Source organism: Salmo salar, unplaced genomic scaffold, assembly GCF_905237065.1.
Source record: "Salmo salar unplaced genomic scaffold, Ssal_v3.1, whole genome shotgun sequence".
In the NCBI taxonomy this organism is placed as follows: domain Eukaryota; kingdom Metazoa; phylum Chordata; class Actinopteri; order Salmoniformes; family Salmonidae; genus Salmo; species Salmo salar.
Genome location: NW_025548272.1, coordinates 82,317 through 103,621, shown reverse-complemented (window position 1 = coordinate 103,621; position 21,305 = coordinate 82,317). Strand labels below are relative to the sequence as shown.

Sequence of the window (21,305 nt, the reverse complement as noted above, 5' to 3'; positions counted from 1 at the left end):
CTTAAAACCCCATCCCCTCCTCCCCCTCCTCTAACCCCATCCCCTCCTCTGAGGCAGCTGCTTGACCCCTGAACTCCCCCCCCCTCTAACCCCAGCCCCAACCTCCACCTCCAGCCCACTGACATTATAACGCTTTGGTAGCCCCCTCTCTATCCAACAGTATTCCAACCCCTCTCCAACCCCCCTCTCTACCCAACAGTATTCTAACCCCCCTCTCTATCCAACAGTATTCTAACCCCCTCTCTATCCAACAGTATTCCAACCCCCCTCTCTATCCAACAGTATTCCAACCCCCTCTCTATCCAACAGTATTCTAACCCCTCTATCCACCCTCTATCCAACAGTATTCTAACCCCCCTCTCTATCCAACAGTATTCTAACCCCCTCTCTATCCAACAGTATTCCAACCCCCTCTCTACCCAACAGTATTCTAACCCCCTCTCTATCCAACAGTATTCTAACCCCCTCCCTACCCAACAGTATTCTAACCCCCTCTCTATCCAACAGTATTCTAACCCCCCTCTCTATCCAACAGTATTCTAACCCCCTCTCTATCCAACAGTATTCTAACCCCCTCTCTATCCAACAGTATTCTAACCCCCTCTCTACCCAACAGTATTCTAACCCCCTCTCTATCCAACAGTATTCTAACCCCTCTCTATCCAACAGTATTCTAACCCCCTCTCTATCCAACAGTATTCTAACCCCCTCTCTATCCAACAGTATTCTAACCCCCTCTCTATCCAACAGTATTCTAACCCCCTCTCTATCCAACAGTATTCCAACCCCCTCTCTATCCAACAGTATTCCAACCCCCCTCTCTATCCAACAGTATTCTAACCCCCTCTCTATCCAACAGTATTCCAACCCCCTCTCTATCCAACAGTATTCTAACCCCCTCTCTATCCAACAGTATTCTAACCCCCTCTCTACCCAACAGTATTCTAAACCCCCTCTCTACCCAACAGTATTCTAACCCCCCTCTCTACCCAACAGTATTCCAACCCCCTCTCTACCCAACAGTATTCTAACCCCCTCTCTACCCAACAGTATTCTAACCCCCCTCTCTATCCAACAGTATTCCAACCCCCTCTCTATCCAACAGTATTCTAACCCCCTCCACCCCCTCTATCCAACAGTATTCTAACCCCCTCTCTATCCAACAGTATTCTAACCCCCTCTCTATCCAACAGTATTCTAACCCCCTCTCTATCCAACAGTATTCTAACCCCCCTCTCTATCCAACAGTATTCTAACCCCCTCTCTATCCAACAGTATTCTAACCCCCTCTCTATCCAACAGTATTCTAACCCCCTCTCTATCCAACAGTATTCTAACCCCCTCTCTATCCAACAGTATTCTAACCCCCTCTCTATCCAACAGTATTCTAACCCCCTCTCTATCCAACAGTATTCTAACCCCCTCTCTACCCAACAGTATTCTAACCCCCTCTCTATCCAACAGTATTCTAACCCCCCTCTCTACCCAACAGTATTCCAACCCCCTCTCTACCCAACAGTATTCTAACCCCCTCTCTATCCAACAGTATTCTAACCCCCTCTCTATCCAACAGTATTCTAACCCCCTCTCTATCCAACAGTATTCTAACCCCCTCTCTATCCAACAGTATTCTAACCCCCTCTCTATCCAACAGTATTCTAACCCCCTCTCTATCCAACAGTATTCTAACCCCCTCTCTATCCAACAGTATTCTAACCCCCTCTAATCCAACAGTATTCTAACCCCCTATCTAACCCCTCTATCCAACAGTATTCTAACCCCCTCTATCCAACCCCCTCTATCCAACAGTATTCTAACCCCTCTATCCACCCCCTCTATCCAACAGTATTCTAACCCCCTCTATCCAACCCTCTCTATCCAACAGTATTCTAACCCCCTCTATCCAACAGTATTCTAACCCCTCTATCCAACCCCCTCTATCCAACAGTATTCTAACCCCCTCTATCAACCCCCTCTATCCAACAGTATTCTAACCCCTCTATCCAACCCCCTCTATCCAACAGTATTCTAACCCCTCTATCCAACCCCCCTCTATCCAACAGTATTCTAACCCCCTCTATCCAACCCCTCTATCCAACAGTATCCTAACCCCCTCTCCAACCCCCTCTATCCAACAGTATTCTAACCCCCTCTCTCTATCGAACAGTATTCTAACCCCTCTATCCAACCCCCTCTATCCAACAGTATTCTAACTCCGTCTCTATCCAACAGTATTCTAACCCCCTCTATCCAACAGTATTCTAACCCCTCTCTATCCAACAGTATTCTAACCCCCTCTATCCAACCCCCTCTATCCAACAGTATTCTAACCCCCTATCCAACCCCCTCTATCCAACAGTATTCTAACCCCCTCTCTACCCCCCTATCCAACAGTATTCTAACCCCTCTATCCAACCCCTCTATCCAACAGTATTCTAACCCCCTCTATCCAACCCCTCTATCCAACAGTATTCTAACCCCTCTCTAATCCAACAGTATTCTAACCCCCTCTATCTAACCCCTCTATCCAACAGTATTCTAACCCCCTCTATCCCAACCCCTCTATCCAACAGTATTCTAACCCCTCTATCCAACCCCTCTATCCAACAGTATTCTAACCCCCTCTAATCCAACAGTATTCTAACCCCCTCTATCCAACAGTATTCTAACCCCTATCCAACCCCCTCTATCCAACAGTATTCCAACCCCTCTATCCAACCCCTCTATCCAACAGTATTCTAACCCCCTCTATCCAACAGTATTCTAACCCCCTCTATCTAACCCCCTCTATCCAACAGTATTCTAACCCCCTCTATCCAACCCCCTCTATCCAACAGTATTCTAACCCCCTCTATCCAACCCCCTCTATCCAACAGTATTCTAACCCCCTCTATCCAACCCCCTCTATCCAACAGTATTCTAACCCCCTCTATCCAACCCCCTCTATCCAACAGTATTCTAACCCCCTCTATCCAACCCCTCTATCCAACAGTATTCTAACCCCTCTATCTAACCCCCTCTATCCAACAGTATTCTAACCCCCTCTATCCAACCCCCTCTATCCAACAGTATTCTAACCCCCCTCTATCTAACCCCCTCTATCCAACAGTATTCTAACTCCGTCTCTGGGCTGATGGGAAAGTAGTATTTCATAGCCCTTCACAGTTCCTTATTCAAACCAACACAATGCAAATGGTTCTGATGCCTGTTGCTTGTGGTCAAACGCGCAGCTCTCAAAACATTGCAACAAAAAAAAGGCATATGAGAAGTGTGTTCGTTGCTGAGCTTATTAAAGAAATAGCAAATCATTTAACAAAACATGAAAAACGTTTCTCACACAAAAAAGACAAGACCAGAGATCTTACCTCACTTGGTGTGTAGTAAATGTAGATCTGCTAACAGTCCATAATGACAGCAGCGCCAACTACAGAACAGCAGGAAGCAGGGGGACAGAGAGAGGCTCGACTAGGAGGCTGGACTGGACCTGGCAGCGGGGACGACAGGAGAGTATCCAGCTAACAGAACAGCAGGAAGCAGGGGGACAGAGAGAGAGGCTCGACTAGGAGGCTGTACTGGACCTGGCAGCGGGGACGACAGGAGAGTATCCAGCTAACAGAACAGCAGGGGGACAGAGAGAGAGGCTCGACTAGGACGCTCGACTGGACCAGGCAGCGGTAACCAGCAGAGTATCTCGCTAACAGAACAGCAGTAAACAGGGACAGAGAAAGACGCTCGACTGGACCAGGCAGCAGTGACAACAACTAGCGACACCCAAAAAACCCAAGAAGGAGGAGGAGTCCCACAAGCCCCCACAGCTGCTTCTCTCTCTCTCTCTCTCTCTCTCTCTCTCTCTCTCTCTCTCTCTCTCTCTCTCTCTCTCTCTCTCTCTCTCTCTCTCTCACTCTCTCTCTCTCTCTCTCTCCCCCCCCGGCGGTCACATGACATGGTTCTATGAAAGGCGTTGCCCTGGTAACAGTAGACCGTGAGGGGGGGCTGGGGGCGGGAGCTACTGCTGAAAGCCGTTTCAATAGGTCATCTATAACAGCAGCAGCCAGGGCTGGGAAATACAGTCCACAGCAGGACAGAGAGATCCAGACACATGTTATTAAACAACAAGCCTGCAGAGTTAAAAAAAAAGGTCTCGTTTTTTAAAAACTGGACGACTGAGTCACATGAAAAAGAGGGAAGGAGGTTTGGGTTTCGGCCACTTCGTTTCCATACTATACGCAGGTCTGATCTTCTCAGCTAAACTACTGAACCACACGCAGGACTGATCTTCTCAGCTAAACTACTGAACCACACGCAGGTCTGATCTTCTCAGCTAAACTACTGAACCACACGCAGGTCTGATCTTCTCAGCTAAACTACTGAACCACACGCAGGACTGATCTTCTCAGCTAAACTACTGAACCACACGCAGGTCTGATCTTCTCAGCTAAACTACTGAACCACACGCAGTAGTTAAATAAAAATAAATTGCATAGTTAAATAAAAGTTACATTTAGAAGAAGACTGAACGATCTTATGAGCAGGGTGTTGGCAGATTTACATTGGGATTGTTCAGAAAACATGTATTACTGAGGAGAAGACCAATCCAACTACAGCACCTAGAGTCAAGTGGTCTGAAGACGACCTTCATGTAAGACGTCCTGCTGCTGGACACTGGTCTGGTCCTGGTGAGGGACACTGGTCCTGGTCCTGGTGAGGGACTACAGCCCAACACTGGTCCTGGTGAGGGACACTGGTCTGGTCCTGGTGAGGGACATGCCTGAACTACAGCCCAACACTGGTCCCGGTCCTGGTGAGGGACATGCCTGGACTACAACCCAACACTGGTCCTGGTTCTGGTGAGGGACATGCCTGGACTACAACCCAACACTGGTCCTGGTTCTGGTGAGGGACACTGGTCCTGGTGAGGGACATGCCTGAACTACAGCCCAACACTGGTCCGGTCCTGATGAGGGACATGCCTGGACTACAACCCAACACTGGTCCCGGTCCTGGTGAGGGACACTGGTCCTGGTGAGGGACATGCCTGAACTACAGCCCAACACTGGTCCTGGTTCTGGTGAGGGACACTGGTCTGGTCCTGGTGAGGGACATGCCTGAACTACAGCCCAACACTGGTCCTGGTCCTGGTGAGGGACTACAGCCCAACACTGGTCCTGGTGAGGGACTACAGCCCAACACTGGTCCTGGTGAGGGACTACAGCCCAACACTGGTCCTGGTCTGAGGGACTACAGCCCAACACTGGTCCTGGTGAGGGACTACAGCCCAACACTGGTCCTGGTGAGGGACTACAGCCCAACACTGGTCCTGGTGAGGGACTACAGCCCAACACTGGTCCTGGTGAGGGACTACAGCCCAACACTGGTCCTGGTGAGGGACTACAGCCCAACACTGGTCCTGGTGAGGGACTACAGCCCAACACTGGTCCTGGTGAGGGACTACAGCCCAACACTGGTCCTGGTGAGGGACTACAGCCCAACACTGGTCCTGGTGAGGGACTACAGCCCAACACTGGTCCTGGTGAGGGACTACAGCCCAACACTGGTCCTGGTGAGGGACTACAGCCCAACACAGGTCCTGGTGAGGGACTACAGCCCAACACAGGTCCTGGTGAGGGACTACAGCCCAACACTGGTCCTGGTGAGGGACTACAGCCCAACACTGGTCCTGGTGAGGGACTACAGCCCAACACTGGTCCTGGTGAGGGACTACAGCCCAACACTGGTCCTGGTGAGGGACTACAGCCCAACACTGGTCCTGGTGAGGGACTACAGCCCAACACTGGTCCTGGTGAGGGACTACAGCCCAACACTGGTCCTGGTGAGGGACTACAGCCCAACACTGGTCCTGGTGAGGGACTACAGCCCAACACTGGTCCTGGTCCTGGTGAGAGACTACAGCCCAACACTGGTCCTGGTCCTGGTGAGAGACTACAGCCCAACACTGGTCCTGGTCCTGGTGAGGGACTACAGCCCAACACTGGTCCTGGTCCTGGTGAGGGACTACAGCCCAACACTGGTCCTGGTCCTGGTGAGGGACTACAGCCCAACACTGGTCCTGGTCCTGGTGAGGGACTACAGCCCAACACTGGTCCTGGTCCTGGTGAGGGACTACAGCCCAACACTGGTCCTGGTGAGGGACTACAGCCCAACACTGGTCCTGGTGAGGGACTACAGCCCAACACTGGTCCTGGTCCTGGTGAGGGACTACAGCCCAACACTGGTCCTGGTGAGGGACTACAGCCCAACACTGGTCCTGGTCCTGGTGAGGGACTACAGCCCAACACTGGTCCTGGTCCTGGTGAGGGACTACAGCCCAACAGTCTGTCTGTTATGTTGGATAATAGCTTGTTCAGCCAACAGATTCAAAGCCAAGTAGAATTATACAACTTTACAAAAGCCGGTGAGCCTCAATGATCACATCGCCACTAATGGTTTTAGCTTCCCTCTTAGTTAGGTGACGTAAAACCCAATCCCATTGGCTGTAGGGAGAATGACAGGATACGCTGTGCCTTCTCAGCTCATTATATCACTAAACCCATCTTCGGGTCGGGGATCGAGTAGAAACAGATTTGTTCCAAGTTCAGGCTGTCTTCAACATACTAAATGTTTTCTGGCTGGATCGGTTGGAACGTGGCCCTGCGTTTTATAAAAAATACAATGTCATTGTTGTGACAGTGAAGTCACTATTTGAACTGGAATAAAGATCTTTGGATAAAAACAAAGAGTTGGGGAAGTAGCAGGCCAGGTTTCATCCAGGGATCGCACACTCTGATTGGCTTTCTAACACAGGGATCGCACACTCTGATTGGCTTCCTAAAAACATAGGGATCTCCTCCTCTGATTGGCTTCCTAAAACACAGGGATCTCCTCCTCTGATTGGCTTTCTAAAACACAGGGATCTCACACTCTGATTGGCTTCCTAAAACACAGGGATCGCACTCTCTGATTGGCTTCCTAAAAACACAGGGATCTCACTCCTCTGATTGGCTTCCTAAAACACAGGGATCTCACACTCTGATTGGCTTTCTAAAAACACAGGGATCTCACACTCTGATTGGCTTCCTAAAAACACAGGGATCTCCTCCTCTGATTGGCTTCCTAAAACACAGGGCTCTCCTCCTCCGATTGGCTTCCTAAAAACACAGGGATCTCCTCCTCCGATTGGCTTCCTAAAACACAGGGATCTCCTCCTCCGATTGGCTTCCTAAAAACACAGGGATCTCCTCCTCCGATTGGCTTTCTAAAACACAGGGATCTCACCCTCCGATTGGCTTCCTAACACAGGGATCTCACACTCTGATTGGCTTTCTAAAAACACAGGGATCTCATCCCCCGATTGGCTTCCTAAAACACAGGGATCTCACACTCTGATTGGCTTCCTAAAACAAATACTATATGGTGGTGTTGGTGTTGTATACCCCAGACAGCTATATGGTGGTGTTGTATACCCCAGACAGCTATATGGTGGTGTTGGTGTTGTATACCCCAGACAGCTATATGGTGGTGGTGGTGTTGTATACCCCAGACAGCTATATGGTGGTGGTGGTGTTGTATACCCCAGACAGCTATATGGTGGTGTTGTATACCCCAGACAGCTATATGGTGGTGTTGTATACCCCAGACAGCTATATGGTGGTGTTTGTATACCCCAGACAGCTATATGGTGGTGTTGTATACCCCAGACAGCTATATGGTGGTGTTGTATACCCCAGACAGCTATATGGTGGTGTTGGTGTTGTATACCCCAGACAGCTATATGGTGGTGGTGGTGTTGTATACCCCAGACAGCTATATGGTGGTGTTGTATACCCCAGACAGCTATATGGTGGTGTTGGTGTTGTATACCCCAGACAGCTATATGGTGGTGTTGTATACCCCAGACAGCTATATGGTGGTGTTGTATACCCCAGACAGCTATATGGTGGTGTTGGTGTTGTATACCCCAGACAGCTATATGGTGGTGTTGGTGTTGTATACCCCAGACAGCTATATGGTGGTGGTGGTGTTGTATACCCCAGACAGCTATATGTTGGTGTTGGTGTTGTATACCCCAGACAGCTATATGGTGGTGGTGGTGTTGTATACCCCAGACAGCTATATGTTGGTGTTGGTGTTGTATACCCCAGACAGCTATATGGTGGTGTTGTATACCCCAGACAGCTATATGGTGGTGTTGTATACCCCAGACAGCTATATGGTGGTGATGGTGTTGTATACCCCAGACAGCTATATGGTGGTGTTGGTGTTGTATACCCCAGACAGCTATATGGTGGTGTTGGTGTTGTATACCCCAGACAGCTATATGGTGGTGTTGTATACCCCAGACAGCTATATGGTGGTGTTGGTGTTGTATACCCCAGACAGCTATATGGTGGTGTTGGTGTTGTATACCCCAGACAGCTATATGGTGGTGATGGTGTTGTATACCCCAGACAGCTATATGGTGGTGATGGTGTTGTATACCCCAGACAGCTATATGGTGGTGATGGTGTTGTATACCCCAGACAGCTATATGGTGGTGATGGTGTTGTATACCCCAGACAGCTATATGGTGGTGATGGTGTTGTATACCCCAGACAGCTATATGTTGGTGTTGGTGTTGTATACCCCAGACAGCTATATGGTGGTGTTGGTGTTGTATACCCCAGACAGCTATATGGTGGTGTTGTATACCCCAGACAGCTATATGGTGGTGTTGTATACCCCAGACAGCTATATGGTGGTGTTGTATACCCCAGACAGCTATATGGTGGTGTTGTATACCCCAGACAGCTATATGGTGGTGTTGTATACCCCAGACAGCTATATGGTGGTGTTGGTGTTGTATACCCCAGACAGCTATATGGTGGTGTTGTATACCCCAGACAGCTATATGGTGGTGTTGTATACCCCAGACAGCTATATGGTGGTGTTGGTGTTGTATACCCCAGACAGCTATATGTTGGTGTTGGTGTTGTATACCCCAGACAGCTATATGGTGGTGTTGGTGTTGTATACCCCAGACAGCTATATGGTGGTGTTGTATACCCCAGACAGCTATATGGTGGTGTTGGTGTTGTATACCCCAGACAGCTATATGATGGTGTTGTATACCCCAGACAGCTATATGATGGTGTTGTATACCCCAGACAGCTATATGGTGGTGTTGGTGTTGTATACCCCAGACAGCTATATGTTGGTGTTGGTGTTGTATACCCCAGACAGCTATATGGTGGTGTTGGTGTTGTATACCCCAGACAGCTATATGGTGGTGTTGTATACCCCAGACAGCTATATGGTGGTGTTGGTGTTGTATACCCCAGACAGCTATATGTTGGTGTTGGTGTTGTATACCCCAGACAGCTATATGGTGGTGTTGTATACCCCAGACAGCTATATGGTGGTGTTGGTGTTGTATACCCCAGACAGCTATATGGTGGTGTTGGTGTTGTATACCCCAGACAGCTATATGTTGGTGTTGTATACCCCAGACAGCTATATGGTGGTGTTGTATACCCCAGACAGCTATATGGTGGTGTTGGTGTTGTATACCCCAGACAGCTATATGGTGGTGATGGTGTTGTATACCCCAGACAGCTATATGGTGGTGTTGGTGTTGTATACCCCAGACAGCTATATGGTGGTGTTGTATACCCCAGACAGCTATATGGTGGTGTTGGTGTTGTATACCCCAGACAGCTATATGGTGGTGTTGTTGTTGTATACCCCAGACAGCTATATGGTGGTGTTGTTGTTGTATACCCCAGACAGCTATATGGTGGTGTTGTATACCCCAGACAGCTATATGGTGGTGTTGTATACCCCAGACAGCTATATGGTGGTGTTGTATACCCCAGACAGCTATATGGTGGTGTTGTATACCCCAGACAGCTATATGTTGGTGTTGGTGTTGTATACCCCAGACAGCTATATGTTGGTGTTGGTGTTGTATACCCCAGACAGCTATATGGTGGTGTTGTATACCCCAGACAGCTATATGGTGGTGGTGGTGTTGTATACCCCAGACAGCTATATGGTGGTGGTGGTGTTGTATACCCCAGACAGCTATATGGTGGTGGTGGTGTTGTATACCCCAGACAGCTATATGGTGGTGGTGGTGTTGTATACCCCAGACAGCTATATGGTGGTGGTGGTGTTGTATACCCCAGACAGCTATATGTTGGTGTTGGTGTTGTATACCCCAGACAGCTATATGGTGGTGTTGGTGTTGTATACCCCAGACAGCTATATGGTGGTGTTGTATACCCCAGACAGCTATATGGTGGTGTTGTATACCCCAGACAGCTATATGGTGGTGTTGTATACCCCAGACAGCTATATGGTGGTGTTGGTGTTGTATACCCCAGACAGCTATATGGTGGTGTTGGTGTTGTATACCCCAGACAGCTATATGTTGGTGTTGTATACCCCAGACAGCTATATGGTGGTGTTGTATACCCCAGACAGCTATATGGTGGTGTTGTATACCCCAGACAGCTATATGGTGGTGTTGTATACCCCAGACAGCTATATGGTGGTGTTGTATACCCCAGACAGCTATATGGTGGTGTTGGTGTTGTATACCCCAGACAGCTATATGGTGGTGATGGTGTTGTATACCCCAGACAGCTATATGGTGGTGTTGGTGTTGTATACCCCAGACAGCTATATGGTGGTGTTGTATACCCCAGACAGCTATATGGTGGTGTTGGTGTTGTATACCCCAGACAGCTATATGGTGGTGTTGGTGTTGTATACCCCAGACAGCTATATGGTGGTGGTGGTGTTGTATACCCCAGACAGCTATATGGTGGTGTTGTATACTCCAGACAGCTATATGGTGGTGATGGTGTTGTATACCCCAGACAGCTATATGGTGGTGTTGGTGTTGTATACCCCAGACAGCTATATGTTGGTGTTGGTGTTGTATACCCCAGACAGCTATATGGTGGTGTTGGTGTTGTATACCCCAGACAGCTATATGGTGGTGTTGGTGTTGTATACCCCAGACAGCTATATGGTGGTGTTGTATACTCCAGACAGCTATATGGTGGTGATGGTGTTGTATACCCCAGACAGCTATATGGTGGTGTTGGTGTTGTATACCCCAGACAGCTATATGTTGGTGTTGGTGTTGTATACCCCAGACAGCTATATGGTGGTGTTGGTGTTGTATACCCCAGACAGCTATATGTTGGTGTTGGTGTTGTATACCCCAGACAGCTATATGGTGGTGTTGTATACCCCAGACAGCTATATGTTGGTGTTGGTGTTGTATACCCCAGACAGCTATATGGTGGTGTTGGTGTTGTATACCCCAGACAGCTATATGGTGGTGTTGGTGTTGTATACCCCAGACAGCTATATGGTGGTGTTGGTGTTGTATACCCCAGACAGCTATATGGTGGTGTTGTATACCCCAGACAGCTATATGTTGGTGATGGTGTTGTATACCCCAGACAGCTATATGGTGGTGTTGGTGTTGTATACCCCAGACAGCTATATGGTGGTGTTGGTGTTGTATACCCCAGACAGCTATATGGTGGTGTTGGTGTTGTATACCCCAGACAGCTATATGGTGGTGTTGGTGTTGTATACCCCAGACAGCTATATGGTGGTGTTGGTGTTGTATACCCCAGACAGCTATATGGTGGTGTTGGTGTTGTATACCCCAGACAGCTATATGGTGGTGTTGTATACCCCAGACAGCTATATGGTGGTGTTGTATACCCCAGACAGCTATATGGTGGTGTTGTATACCCCAGACAGCTATATGGTGGTGTTGTATACCCCAGACAGCTATATGGTGGTGTTGTTGGCTCAGGGTTTTCTAGGACACACCGCTTTTCAAATAAATACACCAAACAAAAGAGGTCACATCAGACGTGTGTTTAGGGACCCCTCTCTCTGTCCCCATCCCCCTCTCTCTGTCCCCATCCCCCCCTCTCTGTCCCCATCCCCCCTCTGTCCCCATCCCCCCTCTCTGTCCCCATCCCCCCCTCTCTGTCCCCATCCCCCTCTCTGTCCCCATCCCCCCTCTCTGTCCCCATCCCCCCCCTCTCTGTCCCATCCCCCCTCTCTGTCCCCACCCCCCCTCTCTGTCCCCATCCCCCCTCTCTGTCCCCATCCCCCCTCTCTGTCCCCATCCCCCCTCTCTGTCCCCATCCCCCCCTCTCTGTCCCCATCCCCCTCTCTGTCCCCATCCCCCTACCCAGACAGGTTCAACTAGATAGACACTTCTTCCATATGAGTCATTAGAATAGAAGAATAGCATCGTTGGCCTGCTGAATAGAGGGAGAGGGGGGAGGAAGGAGAGAGAGGGGGAGGAAGGAGAGAGAGAGAGAGAGAGGGGCCAGGGCAGAGGAAGGAGAGAGAGGCCAGGGCAGAGGTAGGAGAGAGAGAGAGAGAGAGAGAGAGAGAGAGAGAGGGGCCAGGGCAGAGGAAGGAGAGAGAGAGAGAGAGAGAGAGAGAGAGAGAGGGGCCAGGGCAGAGGTAGGAGAGAGAGGCCAGGGCAGAGGGGGAGGAAGGAGAGAGAGGAGAGGAAGGAGAGAGAGAGAGAGAGGGGCCAGGGCAGAGGAAGGAGAGAGAGGCCAGGGCAGAGGGGGAGGAAGGAGAGAGAGGGAGAGGAAGGAGAGAGAGAGAGAGAGGGGCCAGGGCAGAGGTAGGAGAGAGAGAGAGAGAGAGAGAGAGAGGGGCCAGGGCAGAGGAAGGAGAGAGAGAGAGACAGAAAAAGGGAGGGAAAATGCTTGTTAAAGGCCATACTAGGACAAATGAGAGAGCCTCCTGCTACTCTGCTTAAACAGCTGGACAGAAAAAGGACCAGGTGGACAGACAGACAGACAGACAGACGACAGAGACAGACAGACAGACAGACAGACAGACAGACAGACAGACAGACAGACAGACAGACAGACAGACAGACAGACAGACAGACAGACAGACAGACAGACAGAGACACAGTGACAACAGGATGTACAACCTGTGAGGTGCTAATGGTCTTATATGCCACGGCCTGCTGCTGGGGGCGAGGACTGGCAGGGCCGGTGTGCCCTCTAACGCCCTCATCACTAAGCCTGTCTTCCCCAGCCTGTCGCCAAGACACGCTGGTCTGTCTGTCTGTCTGTCTGTCTGTCTGTCTGTCTGTCTGTCTGTCTGCCTGCCTGTCTGTCTTCCCCAGCCTGTCGCCAAGACACGCTGGTCTGTCTGTCTGTCTGTCTGTCTGTCTGTCTGTCTGTCTGCCTGCCTGTCTCCCCCAGCCTGTCGCCAAGACACGCTGGTCTGTCTGTCTGCCTGTCTGCCTGCCTGCCTGCCTGTCTGCCTGCCCGCCTGTCTGCCTGTCTCCCCCAGCCTGTCGCCAAGACACGCTGGTCTGTCTGTCTGTCTGTCTGTCTGTCTGTCTGTCTGCCTGTCTGCCTGCCTGCCTGTCTGCCTGCCTGCCCGCCTGTCTGCCTGCCCGCCTGTCTGCCTGCCTGCCTGCCTACTTCAGCTGGCAGGAAGTTCTGTCCGTCTCAAGTCAGTCCTAGCAGGCAGCGGTGTCTCTGTCCAAGTCGCAGTAAGACACCGAACGATTGAATGTTCTTCTCCCTGTTTAACCTCTTACATCTTAGACATAAATGCTGCCCCCTATAGCCATGACAGGTTAACAGGCATATCCTGCGTCCAGAAACCAAAAGGGTGAGAGAGGGAGGCTTTATACGGCCTGCTGGTCAGAATAGCAGTTTGGTAAAATGGGAAATTCGAGCGTCAGAAATGTGATATTATTAAAAGGGGATGAAAGATAATTGAAAACATCAAATCTGTTATTGTCCTCTTCGGGGAAGACTTCACAATGAAAGGTTACTGTAGAGATTACAGTAGATCCAGACTGAAGGTTACTGTAGAGATTACAGTAGATCCAGACTGAAGGTTACTGTAGAGATTACAGTAGATCCAGACTGAAGGTTACTGTAGAGATTACAGTAGATACAGACTAAAGGTTACTGTTACTGTAGAGATTACGGCAGATCCAGACTGAAGGTTACTGTAGAGATTACAGTAGATCCAGACTGAAGGTTAATGTAGAGATTACAGTAGATCCAGACTAAAGGTTACTGTAGAGATTACAGTAGATCCAGACTGAAGGTTACTGTAGAGATTACAGTAGATCCAGACTGAAGGTTACTGTAGAGATTACAGTAGATCCAGACTGAAGGTTACTGTAGAGATTACAGTAGATCCAGACTAAAGGTTAATGTAGAGATTACAGTAGATCCAGACTGAAGGTTACTGTAGAGATTACAGTAGATCCAGACTGAAGGTTACTGTAGAGATTACAGTAGATCCAGACTAAAGGTTACTGTAGAGATTACAGTAGATCCAGACTGAAGGTTACTGTAGAGATTACAGTAGATCCAGACTAAAGGTTACTGTAGAGATTAGAGCAGATCCAGACTGAAGGTTATGGGCTAAACCATCAGCCCTGTACGGACTGGAACATTCAGCCTGCTAAGAGAGAGAGGCTTCCTAAACCATCAGCCCTGTACGGACTGGAACATTCAGCCTGCTAAGAGAGGTTTCCTGAACCATCAGCCCTGTACGGACTGGAACATTCAGCCTGCTAAGAGAGAGAGGTTTCCTGAACCATCAGCCCTGTACGGACTGGAACATTTATCCCCAGAGTCGTACGCAATAATAAATAAATAACTGAACCAGCCGATACCATGGTAACGCACGGTGTTCGTGCAACAGGTCGGAGAAAACAGGAAATCAGAGCTTCAAATAAAAACAGGAGAAAGATGCAGAGAAAAAAGGCTGGACTCGTACCTCTCTGGGGTAGATATATGAGAGGACAACAGGACTCGTACCTCTCTGGGGTAGATATATGAGAGGACAACAGGACTCGTCCCTCTCTGGGGTAGATATATGAGAGGACAACAGGACTCGTACCTCTCTGGGGTAGATATATGAGAGGACAACAGGACTCGTACCTCTCTGGGGTAGATATATGAGAGGACAACAGGACTCGTACCTCTCTGGGGTAGATATATGAGAGGACAACAGGACTCGTACCTCTATGGGGTAGATATATGAGAGGACAACAGGACTCGTCCCTCTCTGGGGTAGATATATGAGAGGACAACAGGACTCGTACCTCTCTGGGGTAGATATATGAGAGGACAACAGGACTCGTACCTCTCTGGGGTAGATATATGAGAGGACAACAGGACTCGTACCTCTCTGGGGTAGATATATGAGAGGACAACAGGACTCGTACCTCTCTGGGGTAGATATATGAGAGGACAACAGGACTCGTACCTCTCTGGGGTAGATATATGAGAGGACAACAGGACTCGTACCTCTCTGGGGTAGATATATGAGAGAGACAACAGGACTCGTACCTCTCTGGGGTAGATATATGAGGTGTCAGTATGAGAGGACTCGTCCCCCTCTGGGGTAGATATATGAGAGGACAACAGGACTCGTACCTCTCTGGGGTAGATATATGAGGTGTCAGTATGAGAGGACAACAGGACTCGTACCTCTCTGGGGTAGATATATGAGGTGTCAGTATGAGGACAACAGGACTCGTACCTCTCTGGGGTAGATATATGACGTCAGTATGAGAGGACTCGTACCTCTCTGGGGTAGATATATGAGGTGTCAGTATGAGAGGACTCGTCCCTCTCTGGGGTAGATATATGAGGTGTCAGTATGAGAGGACTCGTCCCCCTCTGGGGTAGATATATGAGGTGTCAGTATGAGAGGACTCGTCCCTCTCTGGGGTAGATATATGAGAGGACAACAGGACTCGTGCCTCTCTGGGGTAGATATATGAGGTGTCAGTATGAGGACAACAGGACTCGTACCTCTCTGGGGTAGATATATGAGGTGTCAGAATGAGGACAACAGGACTCGTCCCCCTCTGGGGTAGATATATGACGTCAGTATGAGGACAACAGGACTCGTCCCCCTCTGGGGTAGATATATGAGGTGTCAGAATGAGGACAACAGGACTCGTACCTCTCTGTTGTAGAGGACATGAGACACCAGTCTCCCCCACTCTGGTGTAGAGGACATGAGACACCAGTCGCGTAGACACAGAAACAGACTGGATGGGCCTCAGCTTGGCAGCGCGTGATGGATTCTGCATGCACTCCTACATCTGCTCTCCTTCCTCCATCCCTCTCTCCTCCAGCCTCCTTCCTTCCTTCCCTCCATCATTCAGTCTCATTCCTTCCCTCTCCTCCTTCCTTCATCCCTCTCATCCAGTCTCCTTCCTTCATCCCTCTCTCCTCCAGTCTCCTTCCTTCCCTCTCTCATTTCAGTCTCTCTCCGTCTCCAGCTCCCTCTCCATATTACTTGCGGCAGACCGGCTGTCACGATTCTCCTCCCACTGGTTCCGTCGCTCCAGGCTGCTGTCAGCTCTCTCCTACTCTCCATGTGCTCCACAGTCTATTATGTACAGTATGGAGCTGTCTCACACACACACACACACACACACACGTGAAGAACCACTCCGTCCATGATTGAAATCTGAAAGCGAGTGTCTGCATGACTCACGACTGAAAAAACATTCTAACACAAACCCGGCCCAAACTGCAACGTTTAGAAACCACCAGCAAACCCAGCCCAAACTACAAGACAACGTTTAGAAACCACCAGCAAACCCAGCCCAAACTGCAACATTTAGAAACCACCAGCAAACCCAGCCCAAACTACAAGACAACGTTTAGAAACCACCAGCAAACCCGGCCCAAACTGCAACGTTTAGAAACCACCAGCAAACCCGGCCCAAACTGCAACGTTTAGAAACCACCAGCAAACCCAGCCCAAACTGCAACGTTTAGAAACCACCAGCAAACCCGGCCCAAACTGCAACGTTTAGAAACCACCAGCAAACCCAGCCCAAACTACAACGTTTAGAAACCACCAGCAAACCCAGCCCAAACTACAACGTTTAGAAACCACCAGCAAACCCGGCCCAAACTACAACGTTTAGAAACCACCAGCAAACCCAGCCCAAACTACAAGACAACGTTTAGAAACCACCAGCAAACCCGGCCCAAACTACAACGTTTAGAAACCACCAGCAAACCCGGCCCAAACTACAACGTTTAGAAACCACCAGCAAACCCGGCCCAAACTACAAGACAACGTTTAGAAACCACCAGCAAACCCGGCCCAAACTACAAGACAACGTTTAGAAACCACCAGCAAACCCGGCCCAAACTGCAACGTTTAGAAACCACCAGCAAACCCGGCCCAAACTGCAACGTTTAGAAACCACCAGCAAACCCAGCCCAAACTGCAACGTTTAGAAACCACCAGCAAACCCAGCCCAAACTGCAACGTTTAGAAACCACCAGCAAACCCAGCCCAAACTGCAACGTTTAGAAACCACCAGCAAACCCAGCCCAAACTACAACGTTTAGAAACCACCAGCAAACCCGGCCCAAACTGCAACGTTTAGAAACCACCAGCAAACCCAGCCCAAACTGCAACGTTTAGAAACCACCAGCAAACCCAGCCCAAACTGCAACGTTTAGAAACCACCAGCAAACCCAGCCCAAACTGCAACGTTTAGAAACCACCAGCAAACCCAGCCCAAACTACAACGTTTAGAAACCACCAGCAAACCCAGCCCAAACTGCAACGTTTAGAAACCACCAGCAAACCCGGCCCAAACTACAAGGCAACGTTTAGAAACCACCAGCAAACCCAGCCCAAACTACAACGTTTAGAAACCACCAGCAAACCCGGCCCAAACTACAACGTTTAGAAACCACCAGCAAACCCAGCCCAAACTACAACGTTTAGAAACCACCAGCAAACCCGGCCCAAACTGCAACGTTTAGAAACCACCAGCAAACCCGGCCCAAACTACAAGACAACGTTTAGAAACCACCAGCAAACCCGGCCCAAACTACAAGACAACGTTTAGAAACCACCAGCAAACCCAGCCCAAACTGCAACGTTTAGAAACCACCAGCAAACCCAGCCCAAACTGCAACGTTTAGAAACCACCAGCAAACCCAGCCCAAACTACAAGACAACATTTAGAAACCACCAGCAAACCCGGCCCAAACTACAAGGCAACATTTAGAAACCACCAGCAAACCCAGCCCAAACTGCAACGTTTAGAAACCACCAGCAAACCCGGCCCAAACTACAACGTTTAGAAACCACCAGCAAACCCGGCCCAAACTACAAGACAACGTTTAGAAACCACCAGCAAACCCGGCCCAAACTACAAGACAACGTTTAGAAACCACCAGCAAACCCGGCCCAAACTGCAACGTTTAGAAACCACCAGCAAACCCGGCCCAAACTGCAACGTTTAGAAACCACCAGCAAACCCAGCCCAAACTGCAACGTTTAGAAACCACCAGCAAACCCAGCCCAAACTGCAACGTTTAGAAACCACCAGCAAACCCAGCCCAAACTACAACGTTTAGAAACCACCAGCAAACCCGGCCCAAACTACAACGTTTAGAAACCACCAGCAAACCCGGCCCAAACTGCAACGTTTAGAAACCAACAGCAAACCCAGCCCAAACTACAAGACAACGTTTAGAAACCACCAGCAAACCCGGCCCAAACTACAACGTTTAGAAACCACCAGCAAACCCGGCCCAAACTACAACGTTTAGAAACCACCAGCAAACCCGGCCCAAACTACAACGTTTAGAAACCACCAGCAAACCCAGCCCAAACTGCAACGTTTAGAAACCACCAGCAAACCCAGCCCAAACTACAACGTTTAGAAACCACCAGCAAACCCGGCCCAAACTGCAACGTTTAGAAACCACCAGCAAACCCAGCCCAAACTGCAACGTTTAGAAACCACCAGCAAACCCAGCCCAAACTGCAACGTTTAGAAACCACCAGCAAACCCAGCCCAAACTGCAACGTTTAGAAACCACCAGCAAACCCAGCCCAAACTACAACGTTTAGAAACCACCAGCAAACCCAGCCCAAACTGCAACGTTTAGAAACCACCAGCAAACCCGGCCCAAACTACAAGGCAACGTTTAGAAACCACCAGCAAACCCAGCCCAAACTACAACGTTTAGAAACCACCAGCAAACCCGGCCCAAACTACAACGTTTAGAAACCACCAGCAAACCCAGCCCAAACTACAACGTTTAGAAACCACCAGCAAACCCGGCCCAAACTGCAACGTTTAGAAACCACCAGCAAACCCGGCCCAAACTACAAGACAACGTTTAGAAACCACCAGCAAACCCGGCCCAAACTACAAGACAACGTTTAGAAACCACCAGCAAACCCAGCCCAAACTGCAACGTTTAGAAACCACCAGCAAACCCAGCCCAAACTGCAACGTTTAGAAACCACCAGCAAACCCAGCCCAAACTACAAGACAACATTTAGAAACCACCAGCAAACCCGGCCCAAACTACAAGGCAACATTTAGAAACCACCAGCAAACCCAGCCCAAACTGCAACGTTTAGAAACCACCAGCAAACCCAGCCCAAACTACAAGGCAACGTTTAGAAACCAACAGCAAACCCGCCCAAACTGCAACGTTTAGAAACCACCAGCAAACCCGGCCCAAACTGCAACGTTTAGAAACCACCAGCAAACCCAGCCCAAACTGCAACGTTTAGAAACCACCAGCAAACCCGGCCCAAACTGCAACGTTTAGAAACCACCAGCAAACCCAGCCCAAACTACAACGTTTAGAAACCAACAGCAAACCCAGCCCAAACTGCAACGTTTAGAAACCACCAGCAAACCCAGCCCAAACTACAACGTTTAGAAACCACCAGCAAACCCAGCCCAAACTACAACGTTTAGAAACCACCAGCAAACCCAGCCCAAACTGCAACGTTTAGAAACCACCAGCAAACCCAGCCCAAACTACAACGTTTAGAAACCACCAGCAAACCCAGCCCAAACTACAAGACAACGTTTAGAAACCACCAGCAAACCCAGCCCAAACTACAACGTTTAGAAACCACCAGCAAACCCAGCCCAAACTACAACGTTTAGAAACCACCAGCAAACCCAGCCCAAACTACAACGTTTAGAAACCACCAGCAAACCCAGCCCAAACTACAACGTTTAGAAACCACCAGCAAACCCAGCCCAAACTACAACGTTTAGAAACCACCAGCAAACCCAGCCCAAACTACAACGTTTAGAAACCACCAGCAAACCCAGCCCAAACTACAACGTTTAGAAACCACCAGCAAACCCAGCCCAAACTACAACGTTTAGAAACCACCAGCAAACCCGGCCCAAACTGCAACGTTTAGAAACCACCAGCAAACCCGGCCCAAACTGCAACGTTTAGAAACCACCAGCAAACCCAGCCCAAACTGCAACGTTTAGAAACCACCAGCAAACCCAGCCCAAACTGCAACGTTTAGAAACCACCAGCAAACCCAGCCCAAACTGCAACGTTTAGAAACCACCAGCAAACCCAGCCCAAACTACAACGTTTAGAAACCACCAGCAAACCCAGCCCAAACTGCAACGTTTAGAAACCACCAGCAAACCCGGCCCAAACTACAAGGCAACGTTTAGAAACCACCAGCAAACCCAGCCCAAACTACAACGTTTAGAAACCACCAGCAAACCCGGCCCAAACTACAACGTTTAGAAACCACCAGCAAACCCAGCCCAAACTACAACGTTTAGAAACCACCAGCAAACCCGGCCCAAACTGCAACGTTTAGAAACCACCAGCAAACCCGGCCCAAACTACAAGACAACGTTTAGAAACCACCAGCAAACCCGGCCCAAACTACAAGACAACGTTTAGAAACCACCAGCAAACCCAGCCCAAACTGCAACGTTTAGAAACCACCAGCAAACCCAGCCCAAACTGCAACGTTTAGAAACCACCAGCAAACCCAGCCCAAACTACAAGACAACATTTAGAAACCACCAGCAAACCCGGCCCAAACTACAAGGCAACATTTAGAAACCACCAGCAAACCCAGCCCAAACTGCAACGTTTAGAAACCACCAGCAAACCCAGCCCAAACTACAAGGCAACGTTTAGAAACCAACAGCAAACCCGGCCCAAACTGCAACGTTTAGAAACCACCAGCAAACCCGGCCCAAACTGCAACGTTTAGAAACCACCAGCAAACCCGGCCCAAACTGCAACGTTTAGAAACCACCAGCAAACCCGGCCCAAACTGCAACGTTTAGAAACCACCAGCAAACCCAGCCCAAACTACAACGTTTAGAAACCACCAGCAAACCCAGCCCAAACTACAACGTTTAGAAACCACCAGCAAACCCAGCCCAAACTACAACGTTTAGAAACCACCAGCAAACCCAGCCCAAACTACAACGTTTA

General features: G+C 49.5%; 1 protein-coding gene across 5 annotated transcripts in view; it reads right to left on the bottom strand.

Annotated features, from left to right (window-relative positions):
* The window catches only part of LOC106596094 (neurocalcin-delta A), a 98,588-nt gene that overhangs the window by 53,850 nt on the left and 23,433 nt on the right, over positions 1–21,305 (bottom strand). For 4 of the 5 annotated variants that reach the window (XM_045712131.1, XM_045712130.1, XM_045712132.1 and 1 more), the window contains one exon: positions 3,366–3,484. The exons of the other annotated variant lie outside the window; for it this stretch is intronic. The gene's annotated coding sequence lies outside the window, so the exon portion shown is untranslated. The remainder of the gene's footprint in view (positions 1–3,365; positions 3,485–21,305) is intronic. 5 annotated transcript variants of the gene reach the window in all.